At 40.5% G+C, this 25,855-nt stretch overlaps 1 protein-coding gene across 2 annotated transcripts in view; it reads right to left on the reverse strand.

Annotated features, from left to right (window-relative positions):
• The window catches only part of ZFYVE9 (zinc finger FYVE-type containing 9), a 61,520-nt gene extending 39,131 nt beyond the window's left edge, over positions 1-22,389 (reverse strand). Inside the window, exons 1-3 of one of the 2 annotated variants that reach the window (XM_080622228.1) lie at positions 22,243-22,254; positions 14,574-14,667; positions 6,430-6,534 (exon numbers count right to left, since the gene is read on the reverse strand). The gene's annotated coding sequence lies outside the window, so the exon portion shown is untranslated. Of the gene's footprint in view, positions 1-6,429; positions 6,535-14,573; positions 14,668-22,242 lie in introns of both variants that reach the window. The other variant, XM_080622227.1, reaches the window with a different exon arrangement.
• Between the last annotated feature and the right edge of the window lie 3,466 nt (positions 22,390-25,855).

Below are 25,855 nucleotides of genomic sequence, written 5' to 3' on the forward strand. Positions count from 1 at the left end.
CTTGTAGCAACATGACATCCTGATTCATTTTCTTAAAAACATTCACTACCAGCAGAGACATTTTCACTGAGAAATGTGTGTCATAACCTATATACCATAAAGAGAGACCTTGATTTGATTTTTCTCTGAACATCATCCAAAACAACCTTATTCTCTTCAGAGCTGGCTTTCAATGTTGTGCAGTAAGAAGATGGAGGAGGAGAGGGTGAGAACTTTGTTTTGCATAAGAAACAGTGTTAGACCTGACAGCTAGACTCCAGTTCAATTAAAAACGTGCTCTTTAGCACTAGAGATACAACAGACACAAGAAACACTTTAGAGGAATTTTCAGTTTAAACTATACCATTACCCCCATAGTATCTGCATTTGAGGAAAACATCAACCAGTTATTTCAATTACTACAACATTAAATACAGTTTTGCATTGTGAGCAACAGCTATAGGCTATTGGTACAAAAAGATTATGCATAACAATATCACAATATGCAGAGTTCAAGCTTTTAAGGCTGACCTAAAAATTTGGCACAGTATTTTTAACAGATAATCATATTACAACATAAGTACATTGTTGTTTAATATAATCAGATTAAATGATGTTTTAAAGATCTATACAAAAGGCAATTCTAAAGAGATTAGTATAACGGCAACACAGAAATTGCAATAAACATCACCCAAATAAAGACCATTTTGTAAAGAAATTCAGATATAAACCAGATTCTCATCTTACAAACTCCCAGATTTGTGCCTGATGTAGGATTTTAGATTAGTTCAAGGTCCTGCACCTGGGTCAGGGCAATCCCAAGCACAACTGCAGGCTGGGCGGAGGGTGGACTGAGAGCAGCCCCAAGAAGGACTTTGGGGTGTTGATCGATGAGAAGCTCAACATGACCCAGCAGTGTGTGCTCACAGCCCAGAAACCAAGTGTCCTGGGTTGCATCAAAAGCAGCGTGACCAGCAGATTGAGACAGCTCGTCCTGTCCCTCTGCTCTGCTCTCATGAGACCCCACCTGGAGCACTGCATCCAGCTCTCAGGCCCACAACAAAAGAGGGACATGGACCTGCTTGAGTGACTCCAGAGGTGGCCACAATGATGATCAAAGGGCTGGAGCACCTCTTCCTGTGAAGACAGGCTGAGAGACCTGGTCTTATTCAGCCTGGAGAAGAGAAGACTGTGAGGGTGTTGAGGCACTGGCACAGGGTGCCCAGAGAAGCTGTGGCTGCCCTATCCCTGGCAGTGTTCAAGGCCAGGTTGGACACAGGGGCTTGGAGCAACCTGCTCTAGTGGAAGGTGTCCCTGCCCATGGCAGGGGGTTGGAAATAGCTGAGCTTTAAGGTCCCTTCAACCCAAACCATTCTATGGTTCTATGATTAACTCTTTCTGCAAGGAAAATATGACTGGCCATATAATTTACTGTACATGGCTGCACAGATTATAAAAAGCAATGGAAACAATAGCCACCTTGATCAAAGGTTGCATTGCAGAAATCTAAAGAATCTCAACACTTTCTCTTCTCTATCAAAAGCCAGGTTCTGACCTCTAACTGTGCCAGAGCATACTCTTAGATTCTTTAGATAAAGACTGTAAGGTCTTCCTGTGTTATTCAATCTGCCCACCAAGTCATTGTATTAAAAATCTTTCCTACCATTTTAACTGAAACAATTAATATACACATTTCAATTAAACCAAAATATTTTATAAAGCAGATGCTTCTCTTCAGACATACAAATACTAAATTCATTCCAACTACTTTCAAACTGTTAAGAGTTTGGAGGTTCTCTTGCACCTTTCTCTCCACCTCATTTCGACTCATTTCAATAAGCTCAGTAAATGTTAAATCTTGCAAAGTTAATCAGAATCATAGAATGTTTAGGGTTGGAAAGGACCTTAAGATCATCTAGTTCCAACCCTCCTGCCATGGGCAGGGATGCCTCCCACTAGACCATGTTGCCTGTCCCAGTAACTTTTTTTTTCTATTCAGTTCTGAACATTAACCCAAATTAACCCACTGTACTAAGACTGTTCTGTACAAAACACCATATAGTTTCACATCCATTTATAATGTATTTAAATGATGATGATAACATTCCAGTCTAGCAATAACTGATGAAGATCTGAACAATCATTCTTAGGCAAAGTCCTGCTACTAAGATCAATGATGCAAAGAGTATTTGTCAGTGAAGCACAGCAAGACTGAGAAGTGTCATAGAGAATTTTTGTGTTCCAGAGTTAAACTGTGATGCTGGCTGAAGCCATTGCTGTCAGATTTCCATGCACTTTCATAGTGAAAAAGAACATCCAGTCAAGGAATTCTCTAGGACACAAACCCTGCAGCACGAGTGGCCCCAAAAAATAGGCTACAAGCATTGACTTGGTTTTTGTTTGCTTATTTCAGAGAACATAATGATTACTGACAAGCAAGCTGATGGGGAAGGAATGCTCTGCTGATTATGTAGTTGCTGAAAACAGAGGTTTAAGTAACTCTTGGAACAACTGCATATTGATTCTGTGCAACTTTCAGATGTTTATCAAAATTAGGACCTGACCATTCAGACAATTTCAAAGCCGGACTGAAAGCCTGATAAAATCACTTCTGAACAAACTGAACATTTCCTAAATTTAGTCCTATATTAGCTGGTTTTTCATTGTCATACAAATCAGCAACAAGATCATAAAATCATACAAAAGTTAGGGTTGGAAAGGACCTTAAGATCATCCAGTTCCAACCCCCTGCCATGGGCAGGGGCACCTCACACTAAACCATGCCACCCAAGGCCTCATCCAACCTGGCCTTGAACACCACTAGGGATGGAGATATGCTTAACCAAAGAAAGCAGTTTTAGAAGGTCAGAATAATCATTTTTATTGACCTCAGTCAGGTTTAGCTTTAAAGTTTTATATTAAGTGTGATTTTAAAATGTTACGAAAATACGAATATTCAAACTTAGGAGACCATTCAATTAACAATAAGAAGGGCATATAAAGAAGATATAGACTTTTTTCCAACTTCCTTATAATCCCAATGTGCTTAATACATTACATTGTTATTTTATTAACATCACAGTATTATCTAATATCTATATTTGTGAGTTTAAATGTGGTCCAATATAACAGAAGGACTTTTTCTATGTTTTAAAAATTCGAAGCAGATAGAAATATGTGTAAACAAAATATATATAACCATATGAATTCGGAAACTCAAATACTGGTGCACAAACAGGCAATGAGCCAAAACCCAGACTGATTTATGCTCATAGTCCAAACTGAAGAAAGAAAAGACCTTTCATATCATGATTGTTATTTCACTTACTGATGTACCAGGATACATGAAGAATCTTTTCATTTTAAACTCAGAGCCACTAAGATGACAGCCTCTCTAAATGAGATCTCATTGTCTCTGCAAGCAGGCATTTCTCAGCAAAGGTCAGCTGCAAATCTTCAGGTCTAATATCTAAAATTACTATTACTATTATACACTAGAACACAACAACCCACACACAGCTTTTCCAGAAGTTTCTGTCCAAGGGCAAAACACATCATCAATGCCATAGAAGTACTTACAACCTCTTCCTGAAAGAAAAGGAGGACAAGTAGTCATGCTCCTAACAGATACCTGGAACGCTTCGTGACCAATATATTGTCAGCAACTCATATTTTTGCCAGTTGAAGATCTAAGACTTAACTCTGCATAGCCAGCAACTCCAGCTCAAACCAGAAAACACAAAGTGCTCTAACACAACATGCTGTAATGATCCAGGAGCTGTTTTCCCTGTGGTTCAGTATTGCTTTTTAATATTTTTATAAAATATCCAACATAAATTAAAACAAACAAGCAAATAAAACTCCCAAACATATTCCTTTACACATCTTGGTACTCACAGGTACCACTAAAAAGTTTGGAACAGTTTTAGAATTATCCTAGTCTCAAACTTCCTCCAAGTATAAAGGTTGAAATTACGTTTTTAAAGGATCCTTGATAGTTGTGAAACTCTTCAGCATTGCCTAACTATTCCAAGCTGTGGCATGGAGAGAAGCTGACAAGCAAATACCCAACTTACACTCTGGAAAAGGGAGAATGAAATCATGAGCAAATAACAAAGAAAGAGGCAAGATTTAGATTAGACATTCGGCAGAAGTTCTTCCTTGTGAGGGTCGTGAGGCCCTGGCACAGGGTGCCCAGAGAAGCTGTGGCTGCCCCATCCCTAGCAGCGTTCAACGCCAAGCTGGACAGGGCTTGGAGCAACCTGCTCCAGTGGAAGGTGACCTTGCCTGTGGCAGAGGGTTGGAACTGGATGAGCTTTAAGCTCCCTTCCAACCCAAACCAGTTTGGGATTCTATGAAATTTCAATGGCACTTTTAGCTGTATACTGCCAAAAAGGAGACACTTTCTAAATTAGAATATATTGGGATGAACAATATGAATTAGAAGATACTGTGCCAGCACAAGAAAAACAAGACACAAACCACTAATGAGTTAAAAGCATAAGACGGCTTTTCAAAAATACAGTCCTCTGAGCAGATTTGGCAGAAAAGACTAATTATAGGCAAAAACCAAACAAATAAGCCCCACCCCAAAAAAGAAAACCCTAAAAAAACTCCATTAAATAGCAATTTATTTTTCTGTAATTGTGTCAAAAAAAAGAACCCAATGGCTACTATCTAGTGGTACAATAAGGCCACAACCCAAGATCACTTGTTCCCCATGGCAAAAAGCTAATGAAAATACACAGCCTATCAATCAGAAACTCTGTGGTTTACTTGTCAATTTCTTCATTCCAACAGCATGGACTCATCATCGAAGATGATGATAACAACACCGAACAACTTACATTTCATCAAGCTTACGCGCTCTACTCTCTTCTAATGTCTAAATATAAAGGTGCATGGACCAGAACATCTGTGTCATATGTATCCAGAGTTACTATCCATGCCATTGTAGCATTTAAGAGGGACGGCCAGGGGCATCTATATTGTGCATCACTTGTGTTTATTGTTTTTTTCTTTCCTTTCCCTTTTTAGTTTTATATTCTCTCCCCTTGTTATTTCCCTTATCATTATTATTACTGGTGGTAGCAGTAGTGGTTTTGTGTTATACCTTAGTTACTGGACTGTTCTTATCTCAACCCATGGGATTTACATTCTTCCAATGCTCCTCCCCATCCCTCCAGGAGAGGAGGGGAGTGAGTGAGCGGCTTCATGGTTCTGAGTTACCAGCTGGGCTTAAACCACAAGAAATATAAAACAAACTTTAACTGATTAGTGAGGAGGGAAGGAGACAGAAGGACAGAAAAACCTTCTTCAAAATAAGATGGTATTCTGAACAGGTTTAACCTTGGAGACTGCCTCTCAAGACAGCTCAGATATCCCACATGCCTCTGCTTGGGAAATAAACTGCACAGAGAGCTAGGCCTTGTGTTCCACCTGCAAAGCAGCAAGACATGTAATTTGCTTTGGTCTCTACAATATGGGATTATGTAACTTACGATCTTCTACACTGCAAAGCCTAAATTACCCTCAAGATTTTTTCACTGCTGGAACTGACAGCCTTAAGACTTCCAAATTTTCTTGACTCTAATAGTAGATGACCAGCACACAATCATATTAAAATGCTACAATAAAAAAATGCACCAAAAGGAATACCAACATACATACTCTCTGATTTTTAGGCCTTTGCTACAAGGCTAATAATTGTAAAGAACCTGAATAAGGACTTTCTGTTATGCTATCATGTCAATATGAAACTGTGAACATACACATTTCAGTAAACTCCTCTTAAACAAAATATTCAAGCAGTTTATTACAGTCTTCACCAAAAATATATCTGAAGGACTCCTAAGATGAAAGTCATAAGGGGCATGAATAAACCGAACACTACTCGTTCATCCTGAAAAAACTCAAGACGTCCAGAAAATGACATTTTCCCATAGCATGACAACAGGGAATTGGGTATCCACTGGACAAATTAATTTATTAGATCTAGTGCTCCTGAGAACTTCCTTTAACCCCAAGAAACAACGGTGGAGTCACATATTGTCGCAGCTCCCTTTAGTAATCTTTCTATCATCTGCTCCTGGGAGGAAGAACTCAAGCACCTTTGCTGTAATGAACAGCTTGTTCAGAGAGTTCAGCAATAGCTGAATAGTATTTTTAACTGATGAGATCTGCCTACAGCACAGACTGAGAAAGACTTTGCCCACTTCTCCCCCTCCACCAAACCAAACAAGCCACATCTTTGCTGTAAAACAAGGCAATCACTCTCAATAAAAGCCAAAACAACAAAATGCTACAAATACTCTGTCATGTTCTATATAAGATATATCCATATAGAGAGGTGTATGTATATAAATATATATCCATAAGCATACACAAATACATGCATTGCAAGTACATACCCCTGAATCATTACATTCTAAAGCCGAACTTGCCTCTTACCTTTTCCTCTTATACATGTGTTAAGAAACGAATGACCCTGTGCCTACTCATGATGACTGCAGCACAACCAGCCAGTTCTGCTGAATCAGTGTGTTCTACTTGATCCTGGAAACAGAACACAAACATGTATTTTATGATTGGTAATTCTGCCACAACCCATGTTTTTTCAGCACATGACTGCAGCTAGCACAGGCACATTTGGCAAATGCTGCAAGCCTTCAAATGACTTGGATTACATTTGCAGCTTTAAATTCAGGGATCTGTGCACTATGCCACTACTGCACTCCAATATGCCGGTGAAAAAAGCTGCTTATAAAAACCACATTGCTACCTACCTACTATTATTCTTCGTTTAACTGTAAACCCACAGAGTGACGCAGCAACTCCAACACTCCTTGTACTCCTGATGACCTTGACTGTAAGGCTTCATTTATAAAACTCCCCCCTGAAGTTAATTATATTACACTACAATAGGCCTTCCAAAAATAAAGAGCTAGTAGCTTTGATACTCATCAAAAATTCATAGCCCTGTGCATTCTGCAAACTGTATTCATCAGCTTCCCACTGCTTTTCTAACAGCTAAACAACTGGTTTTGTCTTCAAATTATTCCCCCTACAACTTTAGGCTCCCTTCATTTCCTAAAGGCTTCTTCTCTCCAAAACCACAATGGCATCAACCTTCAATGGCAGGGACAGCCAAAGCCCAAAATAAGACAGAGGAAACTGTCTTGTTATTCTACCAAGAGCATTTCTATAGGTCAGGGGCTCATTTTCATAGGCTGCATCCTAACAGCCAACGTAGCTCAAAAATCCAATGCAGGAAAGAAACGAGACTAGTATATGACAAATGGTACGAGAAGAATAAAGAGCAAGGTAAGTTCAGTTCATGTCTTAAGGTGTCTGGTGCTGGTATCTGACCTGGTGTAGGTAGTTGAAATGTTTATTTGCGCTCTGATGAAGCAGCAGCATATGTTAGAAAATAAAATAAAACTCCAGCAAAATGAACAGAGCTAAAAAAAAAAAATAACAGTTCCCCGTGCATGAAGGCAATATCCAGTGTTACACCACAATTTTCCCAGGGCTGTTTATTATTCTTTTCAGAAATAAGCTACAGTAATAATTCCAGGAAACTAATGAACTGCACAGTAGCACTCCTAGTAGTACTGTTTCCAAGCTCAGAATAAAATCCCACAGCTTTGTATGCCAACAGAACTGCTCCTGTGTACAAGTAAAATTTTGGATGCCAGGTATGTTTCTACCCTGATAAATTAAGATGGGGTTTGGATATTTGGTAAATAGTAGGAATTATTATACTAAGAAGTTCTTCAGATAGGCTCATATGCATGCAAAAATGGAGGTGAGGGAAATTTAGTTCCTCTGAAAGGCCTCAGAACGATAAACTTTTCCAAAGGGCTGTGAAGTACATGTGGCAGCAGGGCAAGGTTGTCTGTACCACCACCAGGTCCCCTTCTGGCCTGGAGGAGAAGGAAAATGCTTCAATTTTCATGACCCTTTGAAAAGACGGATCAATTAATGACAATTCTATCTGTGATTTATACAACTGCAGCATGAACATCAAACACATTACACAGGAACCAGTCAGTTATACATCAACTACAAAGTCCAATCTTTACCAGTAAGAAATGGATCAGACCTAGCAACTCACATCTGAAATGTGCTGTGCTGTAACCAGTGCCCTAAGACAGCAAGCCTTTCAGGGCAACAGTACAGCTTTATTATTCATTGCGTTAATTCTGATCTACTTTCCTTGTTCCATTATTCCAAGGTAATAACTTTTTCATCCATAACCATACAACACAGAAGAACACAGATCCAATCAATCCCTACCAGCCTCCAAAGAATGCTTTGAAGAGATATTACCTGGAGGTCCTTGAGCTTTTTGTTTACAATCCAACATTTGCTCTCGGCAGCCATTTTCCCTTACAAAGATCTATGCAGAAATCAAAGCATGCTTACAGACATGAACGTAATATATTTAAACAAAAAGCAATTTCAAAGAAGTAAATTATAAGGTTTGGATTTCCTGAAAAAAAAAATCAATGAGTTGGTAACAGAGCCAAATTATTTTTCCAAAAAGAAGTATTGTAAGAGAACTGTATTAAAATAAAAAAGACAAAATGAATAACTACAAAGAAGAGTCAGGAATATCCACAACAATGTATAACCTAGTGAGGATTAGGTTTTTCACAAATCATACATGTTGCTAAAAATACATTTCCACCTAAAAATTATGAGCCTACTGAGACCTAAGATCATTGCAAACGAAGGAGGCCCAGCGCCTGCTGTTCCAGTTTGCTTACTTTGAGCTATTCACAGTTTGTTATCTCTTCTGCTGATGGTTGGCTGAATTCTTCTGTCTCCTGCCCTACAGTGGTATCACTCAGGTGCTCCTTTGGTTATACCCTACATGGATGATTTCCCTCCGGAGCTCCAAGAGGGCAACTGCCAAATACAGCAAAAGCAAACCAGGAACTGAAGAGAAATATGACAAGCAGAGACATGCCCAGAATAAAGACAGGATAAAGAACAGCAGAAAAGATCTCTAAAAATATAAAATTAGAAATATCTTCCACAAAAAAAGAATATAAAAAATGTTTACAATATCAAATGGAAGTAATTTGAACCAGCACAAATTGGAATAGCTTATAATAAATGGAAAGAGACTGAAAAAGAAGCAATTTTGATACTATGTTAAAAAAATGTGGAAAATGCTCAAAGCATGAAGAGATGCTAAAAAATGCTCCCCATGTACTGGCAAGAATCCAACTCTTAACTAAACTACAGATCCTCTATAATGTGCTACCAGTGAGATGTCTTTGAGTAGGCAGGAATACATTTGCAGCCATTTTAAGGCACTTCATTATTGCTGGATTAGTTGAACTAGGCATTATCTTAAACGCAAACCCAGATTTCAGTGCTGGTAACTTCCTCGCTTGTCTGCACTCTGGAACTCTCAGATGGGAGATTCGGAGAGACTACAGATGGGACATATTCAGGTCCTAACTTTGCAAGAATAAAGACTACAACGAGAAATACTATAGCATTAGGAAATCAGTGTACTTAAACAAGAGGAGGAGAAGAAAGTTTCAGGACACGCAGTTCTTCAATGTGAATTATTTTATCTGATCAGTTAACCTAGAAGCTAAATCTTCACAAGTGGAAAAGGTGGTTTTCTTTCACTCAAGTGATTAAATGCTTGGAATAATGGTACTTTACCATGTGCCCAACATGTTTTGTCACTTCATAACAATTCCTTCTCGGCCTCTCTCAAATGAAGCAGAAACTTTCAGTCAAATTTCACATGAAAGAGTTGAAAAACTGTGCAGATGAGGCTCTCAGTGGCATGGTTTAGCGCTGGACTTGGCAGTCCTGGGATAAAGGTTGGACCTGATGATCTTAAAGGTCTTTTCCAACCTTGTTAACTCTATGATTCTATGTGTCTTTATTATTTTCTAAGAATTAATATAAGTAGAAAGACTAAATACTACCCAGGAACATTCCTCCAGCAAAGGCTGTCTCAAAGACAGGTCCTCCAGACCTGTCTCAGGATACACTGTCACAGCAGCACCTACAATTGGTATGGATTAGGCTGAAAATTGAACATTTCAACATGAATTGTTCTATGAATAAATTAAAGCAGCAGCCATGCAATGCAAGCAGGAAAAGAAAGATAATTGGGTTTAAAATTCGGATTTATTAAAGGAAACTCCACAGGTAACAACAGGATTTTTCAAAATACCTTGTCTAAGAAACAGTTCAGGATTAGAAAAATCCCATTAAAACTCACCATAAATCCATTTAATAAGAAATACTAAAAACAGCAGCAAGAGATTAAATGTAACAAACATGATATAGCCACTGCTAATCCTTTCCCTGCACCAGAAGCTCAGAACAATCATGTATCTTTTGGTTTTATATGCCATAATTTGCTGATGTTCCTACTGCTCAATGTAAATTAACCAAAGGCTAGATCGGGGCATAGCAGGCTACTTCTGTGTAATACAATACTTTGTACCAGCTCAGGACCCAAGAATGCTGAGAAAAGATAAACTATTTTAGTGTTGCATCAGTTTGTCCTTTTTTCTAACCAGCTGAACAAACAGATGGACAACACCTAAAGCTGAATACAGTCTTTCTAATTATTTTACTAATATTTGCATCTTTTCTCTTGACTTTTCTCTATGCCATTTTAAAGCTATTATTTTCACTTTTGTCTCCAGCCAAGTTTCCATAAGGAGACATTCACACATGCCAGAGCAGTGTAAGGCAGTCAAAAGAGCAGCAACTTCAAAGGAGAGTTATAGAAAGTATCACAGTCAAAAGCAACAGGGAGACAGGAAAAATTATAGCAACATTATCAACCTGTGTCCTCCAGCAAATAAGAGGAAGCAGCCCAGCGGAAAAGGACACCTGCTTTATAACAGTTTGCAGGGGAAAATAAATTCCATTTCCTACCCTTTTCACTATTTCAAGGAGAAAGACTTTATTTTCTTGACACAAAAACCAGCCTTGCCAAAACAGCACAGAGGCATGGCCCTCTGCACCTGCAGACAAGGAACCACACATCCTCTTGCGGAACTACTTTTGCCTGCCTTGAAAAGTGTCCATCACCAGCTCTTTGTAAATACAAGTAGATAGGTTTACACCGCAGTGCTGCCTTACCTACAAGGTTTTCCAAAGGAATTCAATTGGGAAAAAAATAAAAGAGAAAATGCTTTCCTGAGCTAATTCATACGTTCATAGAGCTCACTTCAAAATTTAGTGGTTTATAAACCTAATGCTTTCTAACACTTTGTTTCATACAACCCCCATCTATAAATATTGTAGACTACCAAAGAGATTAATGCACAGTGTATTAAACATAAATTTAATATGAAATAATGTTTGCTAATTTGTGCATGGATTCCATGTAATGTCATTACTGTAACAACGTGCTTTTAAAAAAAAAACCAATACATTTAACATACTGAACTGAAGCTGATATTTAAATTTGTTCAAACACAAACTAAGTCATATAAAATAACTAGATTTTTAAGATGACTTTTTATGGTTTTGCATTTGAGAAATAAGGTTTTGACTATTAGAAATTAATGTTTAACAGATTTGAAGAATAAAATTAATCTTCCAGAGTATGTATCTGAGCGGATTAATTCTGTATTCTAATAGTTTATGAGTTTTTCTTCTTTCTGATGTAGGGCAGTAACAAGAATGAATCCCAAATACATTGATCATTGTTTCAGATGTTTCCTAGGTTTGGGCAATGAGGGAAACACTGACTGAGGTCCTCAAGAATCTCTAATTAAATACCTACAACTGCCACGGAACTGTCCTTTTTAAAAAACCCACAAGGGGCCAATACTTGCAGGCATCATGAGCAAAATCTGTATCTGCTAATAAAAGCCATTAGTGCCGTGCAACCAGAATGGGACAAAGGAAAAGGACAACACACAAAGAGGAAAAGTGCCTTGCTACCATTGACTAACCCATCAATTCTGAGTTGAACCCACTGGGGAGAGAAGCTGCTAGAAGTGACACAATTTATGGACTTAGCTGCTCTTCAGAGAGAGGACAATCTGCACAGGAAGAAAGTCTGTAAGTCTACAGTCACCTTCTACTGAGGAGCAGTCCATCAGCTGCTAATGCAACCTTTATCAACACACTAGAAATCTGGAAAGGGCATTTTACAAGAGCAGATTGTGACAGAACAAGAGAGGATGGTTTAAACTGAAAGACGGTAGATTTACATTAGATACTAGGAAGAAATTCTTCCCTGGGAGAGTGGTGAGGTGCTGGCACAGGTTGCTCAGAGAAGCTGTGGCTGCCCCATACTTGGCAGTGTTCAAGGCCAGGTTGGACAAGGCTTGGAGCAACTTGGTCCAGTGGAAGGTGTCCCTGCCTGCGGCCGGGAGTTGGAACTGGATGAGCTTTAAGGTTGCTTCCAACCCAAACCAGTCTGGGATTCTATGAACTTTTAATTCCCATTTTGTGTTGACCTTTCTATTCATATCACACCAAGATGAAACATATATATATATACCCATACACTATAAACACATTATGAGACACTGTTGTCTTGTCAAATGTAGCAAAGTTCACTCCCACTCCCATGTTTGTGATCACGATCTAACTACCTTGCTGATGCTTACAGTGCATTACATCTCAAGTCATCTGTAACTAGTAACTCAATACAACTCAGTACATCCATGGTAACAGTGTGTACTGAAACTGCTATTTCTGTGTACGGTTCTCATTTAACCTGAGGTCCATTGACATGCTTTTAGCAGTGCTGATGGGACTGAGCACTAAAAAGCATAAATGGTGAGTAACTTGCAGTCAGATTGACCATAAAGTTGGGTTTTTTTCACCGCTGCAGTGGTGCAATATACCCATCAGGGCATTTACTTAAAATGTATGTGAGATTCACAAAAGTTTCAGTGACAAAACTAAGTGGCCATAATTCGGTATCATTTTGGCAGTCATGGGAAATAAAGGCTTAGCAGATAAAAATATAATAATAATAAAAAAATAAAAAATTTGAAAGCATTCATTATTAATAAGTCAAAGTATAGTTTTCAGAAATCTTATGGAGCTCCAAGAACATAAAATCCTCCTAAACTCAGATATAACATTTCTTAGATAGTCCAAAACTGAGAAACCTCTGCCGATTCCACTGAATGGGTGGTTGATTCTGCTCAGCCATGAATCCCTACTTCTTCATCTCTCCTTCTTAGATTGTACCATATTCTTGTGTTCTGTTTTCTTTGTCTGTTAGTCTTCTCATCCCCTCTCAAACACATTCCTTGCCCATTCACTTCTTTCTGCACCTGTTATCTTTCTCCCTACCCATGCTTCTTCCCTTCTCTGACATTTCAACATTACTGTTCAGAACGAGTGATATAAACCAGTTGTAAACAACCTTATTAACCACACAATATTATTCCTTATTTCTAGAAATGGGGGGAACAAACCCAACAACAATGGTGATGCATCCACTTTGCAAACATAAATGAAAGCCTTTAGACAAAACAGCTATTGGAAAAAACAAAACACATGACCAAACCAGCAGTAAAATCATTAGAAATCATTGTAACTGTGTTCACTGTCAGCCTGCCTTCTACCTGTCCGTGTCTTTATACACCGTCATCATGGCTCCTTCACAAATTCATTTCAACTCTCAGACTTTTAGCCTATGAAATACAATTTCTGACACATACACACACTGGGCAGTCAACAGAACAGCTACCTGCTTTCCTCAAGCATTTATGTATCAGAAACCTCTAGTTAAGAGGTATTATTAACTATGTAAGAGCCATTATTACATATTTCCTCAAAGTAGAAGGTAAAACTGCATCTTCAAGCACTCTGTACACAAACAAAGCTTAATGGAAAAAAAATTAAAAAAGAGAAACTGAAGAGAGACAAAGGACATTACAGGAAAAGAATGAGGACACAACCCCTAAACCCACTACAAATAGATGTATTTATTGTCCATAACTCTCAAGAAACCATTATTAATTCTTGTAATAATAAAATCCATGTTCATTCAACAGGAGTATAGCAAAAAAAGAAATAAAAATCTATGTGCAAATTCCAGCAATAGGTTAAAATACATTTTACAGATGACTTAAGTAAAACTAAGGTAAACACAATGGAGAGGCTATTACGCCAGTACATTAATATAATTACCTGAATGCACACAAGTACGTAGATAGACTGATGCTTAAAGTAATGACCTTTTACATTTACAAAAGAATCAAAAGAGATGTGAAATACATGAAGCATACTGGGGTTTTATTCAACCTTCATCATTTATACAAAAACACAGTATGAAAGTCCTACATCAATGCAAGTTGATGTTTCAGTTAAGAGGCTGTTTCAATACATATATTTAAAGCAATCTGTTAAGAATATAGCTTAAGAAGAGGGCTTTGAACATATTTTCAAGTTCACCAAATAAGAGATCATTAAAATACTAATTTTGAATGAACCAAAATAGCATCCACAATGTAACTTTGTAACATGAGGACAGCCAATATGCTCTGCTAAGCTATCAAACCAGCCAGCAAACAAGCACAGTACCTATATACTGAGGTACAGACCCCAAGAGATTGTAAATCACATACCTGTGCCTTTCTGTACAAAACACAAGCCTCAGAAGCAAGCTATAGCATGTATCTCTGCAGCAGCGCAGAAGAACATGCAAGTTCAAAGAGACACCTAGAAAAATGAAAAAATAAAAACAATAGGCAAAGAAGGAACTTTCCTCTTACATGATCTCAATTCATGTTTAATGTTCATTTATCTGCATTACAGTGCAGATGATCGGGAATAAAAAATTACACTGACATGACTGGTTTGCTGAGTATATTTTAACCATGTAACTTCTGTATGTCCTCCACCCTACAAAGAAAACTTGTCTCGGCAACACAAGTAAGGAAAGGACTTACATACTGGTTAAGTGTTCAGCTACTATCACTTCTCAAGTGTTGTATCTTTAATCTGATCTACTACAGAAATGAAGAATACAGGATCATATTGGTCATTTACTATTTTTTATGGTCATCTTTTAAAAAAATACATATATTCATGAAAATTAGTATCTGCACGGTAAAAACAAATTCAAATGACTGTCCTCCAAGGGAAAAGCAAACTGCTATATGTATTTTTGGCAGCAACCTGCTGGGCAATCAATACCCACACAGCTCTGGAGGAAACAGAATTATGGTGTTATGTGAGAAAGCTGGGGTCACTGCAGAGGAAGAAGTGAAGGAACAGATACTAAGGGGCAAAAATTATTTAAATCTACAGAAAAACAAGCTTCTTTCATTCCACTGATGGTAGACACTTACCAATAAAGTATCTCAAAGGACATGGCTATGTATAACATCAGATACAGTTTACACTGTAAAGCTCATTCAACACATCTTCTAATTCAAAACAAAACATAGTTCTATCTCCAGATCCTGTAAGAATTTCCCTGCTACTTACACAAATCTTTCATAAATTCTAAAAACTTATAGGTGGAAAATAAGTCCTAGCCATCAGAAACTAATCTGGATTTAGATTTCCACTGTTTCAGCAAGAGCGACAGGAGCTCCGTTATCACTGCATCAACTCACTGCACTGACTCAGTCCAGGAACCACTACGGTCTTTTGAGCATTGGCTTAATCAAGCCCAGTTCTCAGTCCTCAGTCTTGCATGACATCAGGCAACATGTTCCTCGGATCTGTGATGTCTTAAAAAGCTAGGGAAGCATTATCCATATTCAACAGTTACTGGAAGATCCAAGATAAACGTTACTCCATTATCATGCTTCCTTAAATCACTAGTACCAGATAGATATCCACTCCCCTTCTCTGATAGATCACAGAGGCCCAATTGCCTTTCCTTCTCTACACCACCTGCAGAAAAATCAAATGAGCCACCTCTTTAGTCACTGCACTTCCCAATCTAAACAGAAACAAAATTCATTTGATTTTGCTTAAATTGACATGCAAAGCTCAGAGCTGCAGAACCTGAAGAGGGAATACAAATTCAGTTCTGACGGGCACATGACTGGGGCAGGGATGGTCACCCTACAGAGATAACCTCAGAGATACTGGATATGTGGCACACCCAAGATCAGAATGAGGTCTGAGTGCAACACTGACCAAAGGCGTCCAGATGACCAGAAACCAGGCCCCATATTTTACTACTAACGATACCATTCTTAAACCTTCCTCTTAAACATTCAACTATTAAAAAAATGGGAGGGAAGAAAACAAAGTTGACAAAGAAAAGGCAACAGATGAGAGAACAGTTTCACTGTCCGGGTTAAAAGAAATGTAAGAAAAGTACAGTAAATAATAACTAACAAAAAGTCACAGATTTGAAAATATCTGCAATTTTTCTATCCTGTAGTCACTTCCAATAATGTGACTGGCAACCCGATAAAGCAATAAATATTATGCATATTCACATGATTTACCAATTCTTCTTGAATTTATAAAAGTATATAACTATAAATTCACAGCTTCAAATGGCTCAACTGTGATTTTAGTTATCCCAAATCAATCTTCTAGATCACACTCAGAGTGCAAGCAGGTAAGTCAACATGTACACTGAGTTCAAAGCAGAGTTTTGAGACTACAAAACTGAATCTGGAAACAGAAAAGCTCCTCTAATAGTCAGTGTCATTCACAGATAAAGAAGCTATTATGCGATTCAGAAAGCTCTTTGATCTGCTCCTCACAAGGAACACTACCAACTCCTTTTAAGTTCATCATACCGCTTAGAAAAATGTACCAGTGTATGTTCCTTCACTGACATTCTTCTATGAATTTTTTAATGTATTTCACCCATACTACTCCCCCAAATAAAATGTTAAACTTAGAGTGAAATACAAATGCTGTACACAGAGCACATGTATAAAGATTGAGCTGTACTATTTATAAAAATAGGCTTCAGTATATCATAGAAGTAAATAAAACCTGTCCCATTAGTCATTTTAGACATTGCAAGAATCCAGAAGTAAAGCTGGTAAGTATTACTAGGTCAGCTACAGCACTTCTCTAATTGATAGAGACACGTGAATCTCTGACATAAGTATGGCCTAATTTCAAATTATCACCTGATAGGAAATGACCTCTGGATTCTTTGTATGCTGGGAAGAGGGAATATCAGATTCCTCCCAGCTACCACTTTACCACATACACTAAACATTTTGTCTTTTTATGCAGGCCCATGACTGCTTTTTGGCAAAATTGAAGTACAAGAAGCCAATAAGTAAGACTCACAATGAAACATTAAAAGTAAGTGTAGTCATAATGCAAAGGATTAAAACATGTCCAGCATCTCTGATCATGCCTAATTCTTCTGTCACTAATGAAGAATAGCCCTAAAATAGTGATCAAACTTAGATCTACAACACAGAAGTATTTCTATATATAGAAAAAAGCAGAAAGAAAAAACAGTTCCAGCTTCATCTACTTTAGGCTTTAGTGCTTTTTTAATAACTACTGCAAACATCAGTTCAGCTTGAGCCAATCCAAAAAGCAAGAAGACACTAGCAAAGACACATTACTGCATTATTTTATATACAAATCCATACCCTAAACCAAGGTTCAGCATCACTATCTCAACTATCAGTTGATGCCTCAAGCCTCCTGCAGAAAGCTTTCTACCTTTGTTACTCTGACGGAACCAAACCAGTAACAGGAATCCAACAAAACAATTTAAAGACAAATTATTAACTGGCAATACCAGTTCCAATTGCAAAGTCCTATGCAATTTCATTATGCTATCAATGTCTTAAAAACATTAATCAAGCTTCCTCCTGATATTAAAAGGAGGGGAAGAAAGCACAGAAAACACAAGCAAAATATATACTAGTAGCAAGCAACACAATTCATGATAGAAAACCTTAGGTGATCCTAGCAGAACATACCAGAATGCTTCTGGACCTTCACTGTATTCCCTTAAACAACTGAAACTACAGTGACCCCACTGACTCATAAAGTTAATCTGTAGCTTCAGTTGCCACCAAAATATCAGAGATATAAACAATATTAACATATATAGCAACAAAACAAAGGTATCTATATGTTCTATATACAACATAGAGACAGAATACAGAGGATACAGCCATTAGCAGTATGGCCAAATAATCCAATATGAAGGTTAGTAATTGCTACTCAAGAACATTAGAGACAAACAAAAAACCTATGCAAATGGCAATCCAACACTGACATCCATGTTTTCTTTTGCCCAGTGTACAATGGACACTGGGAACAGAACACATGTCTACATATATTAATAAATCTATGGGCACCAAAGCCTCAAAACATAACACGTGGTCAGACTGCCACATATTAAGATTTCCAAATTACTTAATTTTACATGGAAGCAAAACAATGTTCAGTTTCTTCAAGCTCTCTCCTTACTGGCCTTCACAACTATTGCCTTAGTATATACTTAGACTGAAGGTACCATAGAAGCTATTCAGAGAGCATTCTAGCTCCACACTTTCTAAACCACAGAAAATCTACAGATGGTGACTCCACACCTGATTTTCACACAGCTTAGCACTTTTCTTCTTCTCTTTTTGGCCATTTTTTTATTTTCTGTAACAGAACTGTGACTGTAAAATTCAACTGACTGGACTTGCTTCTTTAAGTCAACTCCCACTTGAGCAGATCTGGATGAAGGAATACAGAAGGAACAATTTATCCAGTGTTGTCACCCGTAAGTTCCTGGCTGTGCATTGTTTGCCTTTAACCTTTGGTTTTAAATTAATTACATTCCTCTAGTAATGACCTTTAAAACAGTTTAATTGACCCTTTATGGATTTCCTTTACCATTCACCTTCATTTGATGCTGATGTACTAGTTGGAATGTTATTTCAGAAAAGTAAGTATCAATATTACACTTTTGTACTTATTTCTTCTAGCAATACAACATTAATGTAACTGTTGTTGTAATGTTCCAATAATAAACAATACTGAAAAGACTCACTGAAAGAACACATATAAGCTGCCCTTAGAAGTATTTTTCCTATTCTACCTGTCTGCTATTGCAATCTGAACAGCAGCATTCCTAACTATCCCAAACTCTGCATGTGTATGATGCAAAAAGGAGAAAACATCATAAAGCACATTCAGAAAACAAATGCATTTCAAAGGCAAAAGCACTGAGTGCAGTATTCCACTAATCCCAATGAAAAAGTCCTGGGATCTGCAATGTCTTGTCATTTTCTCTAGAAACTAATGTTTTAAGGAATGACACAGTTTAATATTATAGGTATAACACACTCATTTCTTCCCACAAAGTCTAGCTGAGAATTACATTTACCAGGGCACTTTAAAAATCTACACAAGTTCAATGAATAACAGCTAAATTAAAGAAATTGTGTTATGCTTTAGTTTCAAGTAAGTGAAACCCAGCCAGCCAAACAGTAAGTAGGAAGTACTTTATTTGCCTATAAAAATAGAATTATCTCTAAGTTAAATAATTATTATTTATAAAATATATATTTGTATTATAATGGTGATTTATTTTTATCACACAGATTTTTTCAAAGTGTGTTATTCTTTCGATAACTATACATCAGGCTTTGCTCCAGCCACTAGTCAAAGAAATTTGTATGTATTCTGACTTCTAATGTAAGAGAAACTACTATGTCAATGTAAGATCCTTAATAGAGCTTTTAAACCTGTCCATTCATTTACATGAATTCATATTGCAAGATGCAACCAACACTTTAAACAAACACAGAAGTAAAAGCTGTTTCTATCACCTAAAACTCAATACTGTAACTTACTTTCAGCCATTTACTCTTGATTATGTATTTCTTACCAAGCCAAAAAGCTTTGTAAACTTTTAGTCTCATTGTAAAGACACATTTCTCAATTCACAAAAACGACAGGAGGGAAAACTGAGCGTGTTAGTTCACATTTCATTTCAAAGTTCAAGTCTCAAAGAATCACAAATAGAGCTCTAAAGGAGGTCACCTTTCAGTTTCTTTACAGACTTCAATTACATTTAAAAAATAAACAGTAGCCTTTATATAAAGCTTTCGAAGTACAATGTTATGGAAGAGACCATCGATTCATCAGCACACAGACTAACCATGCACTGAAACTGCTATCCCTCATCTGATTTTCTGTCAAGAAACTCACCTTTATTTGGAAGAATCCCTGCTTAGTGCATCAAAAAGATTTTTCTGAGACACAAATACACAAGATCTTCCCAAAATCCATTTCTTTCTGGCCAGCTCCAAGCAAAACTTCACGCTAATCTTTTTGCAAAATAATTGTCAGGGAATGTTTTATAGACAGCCTGTAAACCTGAAAACTAGGAAGCTATTTTCTGCTAAAGCTGGCACAGCAAGTGGACAGGCAACAACAGACATTAAAAGCTTATCATTCTTTGGCCACAGGTTTTAATACTGCATCTTTGTTCAGCCTCTACCTTTGTTCCCCGAGACAATCACAGTCAGACTTTATGCCAAACTGAAAAAAACACACCAACTGTATTTCATCTCAGTCTTAGCCCCAGGCCTCAGATCCTGAAATGTGTGTTTGAAAGTATTTAATCCCCAGCCTAATAAGCTACCACACAAAAATAACACCCAATCAAGGACTCAACACTGCAGTTTTGGGGTTGTTCTCTTCTTTTTTCACACGCTAAAGAAGGCACCATAAAGCAATGAGAATCAATCACAGGGCGTCAGAACACCGTGACTTGTGAGGTGCAGAGCAGGGCCTGAATTGGAGGGAAGCTTGTTTGCGGTTTGAGGCCCTCCTTCAGCTTCCATTTCAGCTTCCCCAAGCCTCTGAAGCGATTTTTAATTTCATCCCTCTTGGGTCAAGGAGACCGTTCTTCTCATCTTGTATCACATGCCATAACTTTATACAAAGAAGCACACTACTGAGCTCAGGCCCAAACAAAGGATTTTGATGTTGTTGCAGTCACTGAAGGTGTATCTAAAAATCTGGATTTGTTCCATGCAATCAAAAATGACTTGCTAATAAAAGTTAATTACAATGTCTTAAAACATTGCCTAGGCTGTCAAATGCTGCCCAAAGAAAAGCTTTTATTCAAGTACAGCATCTTTTTTTGTTATTATCTTACTTGTTTATACAGGGCTCCTTCCACTTTTGGATACAGCCTGGACTAAAATAATGAGGGCACTGTTAGTCAGAATTTCTGATACAACCATACTTCGCAAAAAACACTGCAGGAATTCAGTCAACTTCTAACATTTGAACTGAACGAAAATGTGTGTAAAAATTAATCCTCTGAAAAACCTCTGTCACTAAATCATCAGGAATTTCTTGCCTATAAATAAACAAGATAGTTAAAACGAAAACATAAAGTCTATCGATTCCCATCCGCTACTTGTTTCTCAGTCTGGTTAACGAGACAAAAACAGTTCTTCAGCCACGCTCCATCACACACACCTATTTAACCATAACATTTATGAGCAAGCAACTAGCCCACCTCTGCAAGAAGTCTGACATGCCAAGAGTGCCAGTTATTCTTAGAGTGAGACATGACCACAGTTTCACGTAATTAGAGATGTTATAAAACGCATCCCGCCCGCTCGCCCCATCCCCCTCCACCACTACCACCATTGCAGGAGTGACTTGTTACACATCGCGATGAGCAAGTCGCATTCCCTGCCCAGGGAAAGAGCGGGGATCAGGCCATAAAAAGGGCACGAGATGCGAACAGGGATCCTCCCCGCTCCGGGTAGGGGCCGAGCCTGCCGGCTGCCTCCGTGCGCACGGCGCGGCCCCGGGCCCCGGCCGGCCCGAGAAGAGCCTCTCCTCGCCCGGCACCCAAACACAAGGGGGGTGTCCTCCCGAGGGGGAGTCCCGATGAAGATCAGCAAAAGCTGTTTTCCCCCTTCTATAGGATCGCCGGCATAGGGTGAAAGGTGCCCCGGCCGCGCCGACAGAGGGGGTCACCCAGTCAAAGCACCCGGGGACGGGAGGGAATGGCGAGGAGGGGTCTCGCAGGATCAGCGCCAGTGCGGGCTGAAGGCGATCGCAGCCTTTCCCTTTCGGCGACGAGGCGCCTCTCCCCTCGGCGGCGTGCGGGGGGGACAAGGGCGGCGGGGTGAGGGGGCACCCGGAGCCCCCCAGGCCCTGGGCTGGGGCGGTGTCGGCGATACGGCTGCTCCGCTGAGGCGTCGGAGCCCTTCCGTCCGGCCCGCCCGCGGGGCCTCGCTGCGGGCGGCAGGGGCCTGGGGAGCGGGGTACCCCGGCCTCCCGGGCCTGGGGGCGCAGGGCTGCTCGGCGCTCACTCACCTCGGGAGGCAGCAGGCGCCACCGGGTCTGCATGGCGAGGGGGATCCCCCGGGGCCGCGCTCCGCCGCCGCTCGCTGCCGGGCGGGCCCCGCAGACCCCACGAGCGCTGGAGAGGCCGGCGCCCGCCCTCACCGCCTGCCAGCCGGGCTCGCTCGCTGGCTCCGCGGCCAAGGCCGCCGCAGCTACCGGCAGCCAGCGCCCCCTGGCCGGCCCCAGCGGCAGCGCACGGCACTGCGGCACCGCCGGGGAGGCAGTGCGGAGCCTGCCGCACCCCCGCCCCGCGGCACGGGAGGCCGGGCAGGCCGCGCCGCCGCCTCCGGCCCGGCCGCTTATCGCCGGCCGTCTACTGGCGGAGGGCGGGAGGAGTCACCCAGCGCGGGGGGGCGCAACGGTGGCGGCGCTGAGGGAGCCCACCCGCTCACCCCGCCGCGGGGTCCCGCCAAGCCCGCACGGCCCCGCAACCAGGGCCTGCACACACCGCTCCACACACATGGAGACGCGGAGGGAGGGCGGCACCGGGGGGCGCCGCACAAGCAGCCGCAGACAGCCTCGCAGAGGGGCTGTGTGAGACGCGGCTGTACCGCTGCCCGCGCCGCGGGGAGACACCCACCGCTACCCGGCACTGCCCGGCCGGGAGACGAACCGAGGGCTCGCGGCTGTGAGCCGTTGGTGGTTTATTTCACCGTTTCATGTTGAAGTACCTTTGAAATCCAAGAGAGAAGCACCCCGTCCTGTGGGACACCCGCAGCCGCCCGTGCACGGCCATACAGCTACCCCCTGAGGGGTGCATGAGCGCGGAGCCATCCGCTCAGAGACACGTTAACTCTAAAGCAAAGCTAGAGAACAGGGAGAAAAAAACAAAACACACATGGTCGTTCCTCACAGGAACAGTGTCAAAACTGCGATGGCAAGCTGACAGGTTGTGCCATTCATAACTGAGTCTAAAAGTCCCGCGCGAACGCCCGCCGCCTTTCCTCATGGAGCCCACACCTCAGAGAGCCCCTTGCCTCGGGTAGGACCCTGCCTCATGGAGCCCCCCGCCTCATTGGGCCCCTCGCTTCAGAGAGTCCCTCGCCTCATGGAGCCCCCCGCCTCAGGCCATTCCTAGCCTCAGCAGTGCCTCACCTCGGCTCCCCCTCAGGAACGGCTCGCCCAGCGCCGAGGGAAGGGGAAAAGAACGGCCATCGTCCCGTCACCTTCGGCCTGTGGCCTCACCCCAGCAGCGGCGGAAAGCCATGTCACCCCCAGGAGGGAGGGAAAGGCGAGTGTGGTGGCAGCTGGTGCGGTTGCACCGCCATTCCCGCTCCTCAGGTCTTTGCGCTCGCAGGCTATCACTTCACAGCAGGTTAGGCTTCTCCATTAAGTTCCTGCATCTGGCAGTGAATACGGTGTAATGAGCCCGGTGATAAAATCTAGGCCTTCTTGCTCCAAGAGCATCAGCCCATCCCACTTGAAATAAAAGGGAAGCACTTAATGTTTATTCATTGATTCTGGTAGAACTATGTGCTTTTCAAGCAGAAAATACAAGATACACCCAATCAACTGAATCATCAATCCATGAGAAAAGAGCTGAGGAGATCAAAAATGCTAATCAATCATAGCTGGTAGTAGCACATTAATGGAGATGGAATTTATTTTCTCCCATGAAGCGTTCCTGGTTAACCCCGACTTGCTATCTCTCTAGCAATTAGTGATGTTATGCTTGTAAAGCACAGATCAGTCCAATACACAATTGCTATCCTCAAAACCATTCTCATGAAACACCTCAGACTGCTAAACACACAATGTGCCTGACAAACAAAAGGGAAATGAATTAAAGGAGGAGCAGTTTAACACTGTACCCTGTGGCCAAATGCATGGAAGTGTTTAGGTTTGCCACCTAACTATGGCTCACAGAGGCATATCGCTACCGTTATTTTGTTCTACTTTAATCCCTTTGCATACAGCCTTTCACTGGAATGTGTTCTCACCAAACATTGAGAGTTTTTACCTGAAGAATATCTTAATTGGCTGTTTTCCAAGGTGTCATCTCATGCATGCAGAAAAGGAGTTAGGAGCAATGGGAAATGTCTCTATGAGTTAAGGTCGTAGGACATGGTCTCACACCCTGTCCCGTCTTGATATCTGTATGTAACTTGGATGCCACATGACTTGTTCCCAATGAAGATGTATCTAGAGGAGTAAGAACTCAGCAAAACTCAGGTTACTGCTCCAGGCAGTTGTGATGCCAGACACCTGAGCTTAAAGCAGGGAGTTTGCCTGTGTTCTCAGTGTGCTCCCTCTGCTAGTGTCCAAACAGGAAACATGTGGATATGGATACTTTGATCCCAAATCAATACTTTGATCCCAAGCCCCAGCTAGGCTGTAAGACATGGACCATGACTTTCAACTTGGCACATTCCATGCAAGTGTCAGAGTTACAAATTCTCTGAAAAAGATCTTCAGCTCTTCCATGTAAATCAGCCTCACATCAGTGAGCCTCTACTGCACTGTCATAGGAAACCATGTCTAATAGTACCCCACATGGACATTTGGTATTGAGTTTACCACCTCTCTTAAGTCTTTTAACATCTTTGCCCAGCTTTCTATGAGAAGATACCAAGGAAGAGGCATGAAGGAGAGCATGTAGAAGAGGAGACTCCAGTTTGCAGAAGGCAAGGAACTGGGGAGCAAGTGAGAAGACCACAGTCAGGAAGGTGAGGGGAAGCTGTGAGATGCCCTAGTTGAAGGAGGCAGCAGAGAGAATTAAAAGTTTAATACTAAAATGTGTGTCTATAACAACCTATCTACACTCAGAGCTAGGAGGGCAATTGATGCAGGATTCAAAATGATGCAAGAGTAATCTGAACAACAGAGTTAAAGATGAGGGATTTTTTAACTACTTGGTAAAACTTGCAGAAACTTGGGATAAAAGGAAGCTTAGTGATGGCTTCAGTCTGTTACTAGATGGAAATAGTAGAACAGCTAACAATAATGTAAGAAAGAGCAGAAGAGCTCAGTAACTGTTTCTGGTCTGTATTTGGGGAAGAGCCAGATGATATACGAATGTCACATGATGATGATGAAATGCATTGCATTACAACAGGCACTGAGGAGGATGTTAAACAGAAGCTAATAAAGTTGGGCATCAGCAGGTCTAGGTAACTTTCATCCAAAAGTTTTAAAAGCTCTGGCACAGAGTATCTTTAGAGCATTAATTTTGATTTTCAATAAATCTTGGAAGACTGTTAAAGTTCCACAGGATTGGATGAAATATTGTACCAATATTTTAAAAGGGTAAACAGAGTGCCCAGAGTAATCATGACCTACCAGCTTGACAAGAATTCTGGGTAAAATAATGGGACATTATCTACATTACTTGATTAAAATGGATTAAAGGGTGAAACCACATTAAGTGCAAATTAATGTAGAAAATAAATCTTGCCAGAATAATTTGATTTTTTAATGGCATTACAAGTTTAGTTGACCAAGGTAAGTAGGTCTGCAAAATATTTGTTTTGGCAACTTGTGGCATTTTAACTAAGAAGCCAAAATTATATGGACTCATCACAAAATGTATTAAACTATTCAAACCCTAGCTAACTGACAGACAGATACAAAGTGGGGAAGTGAG

This window comes from Psittacula echo (genome assembly GCF_963264785.1).
Source record: "Psittacula echo genome assembly, chromosome: 7".
NCBI classification, from domain to species: Eukaryota; Metazoa; Chordata; class Aves; order Psittaciformes; family Psittacidae; genus Psittacula; species Psittacula echo.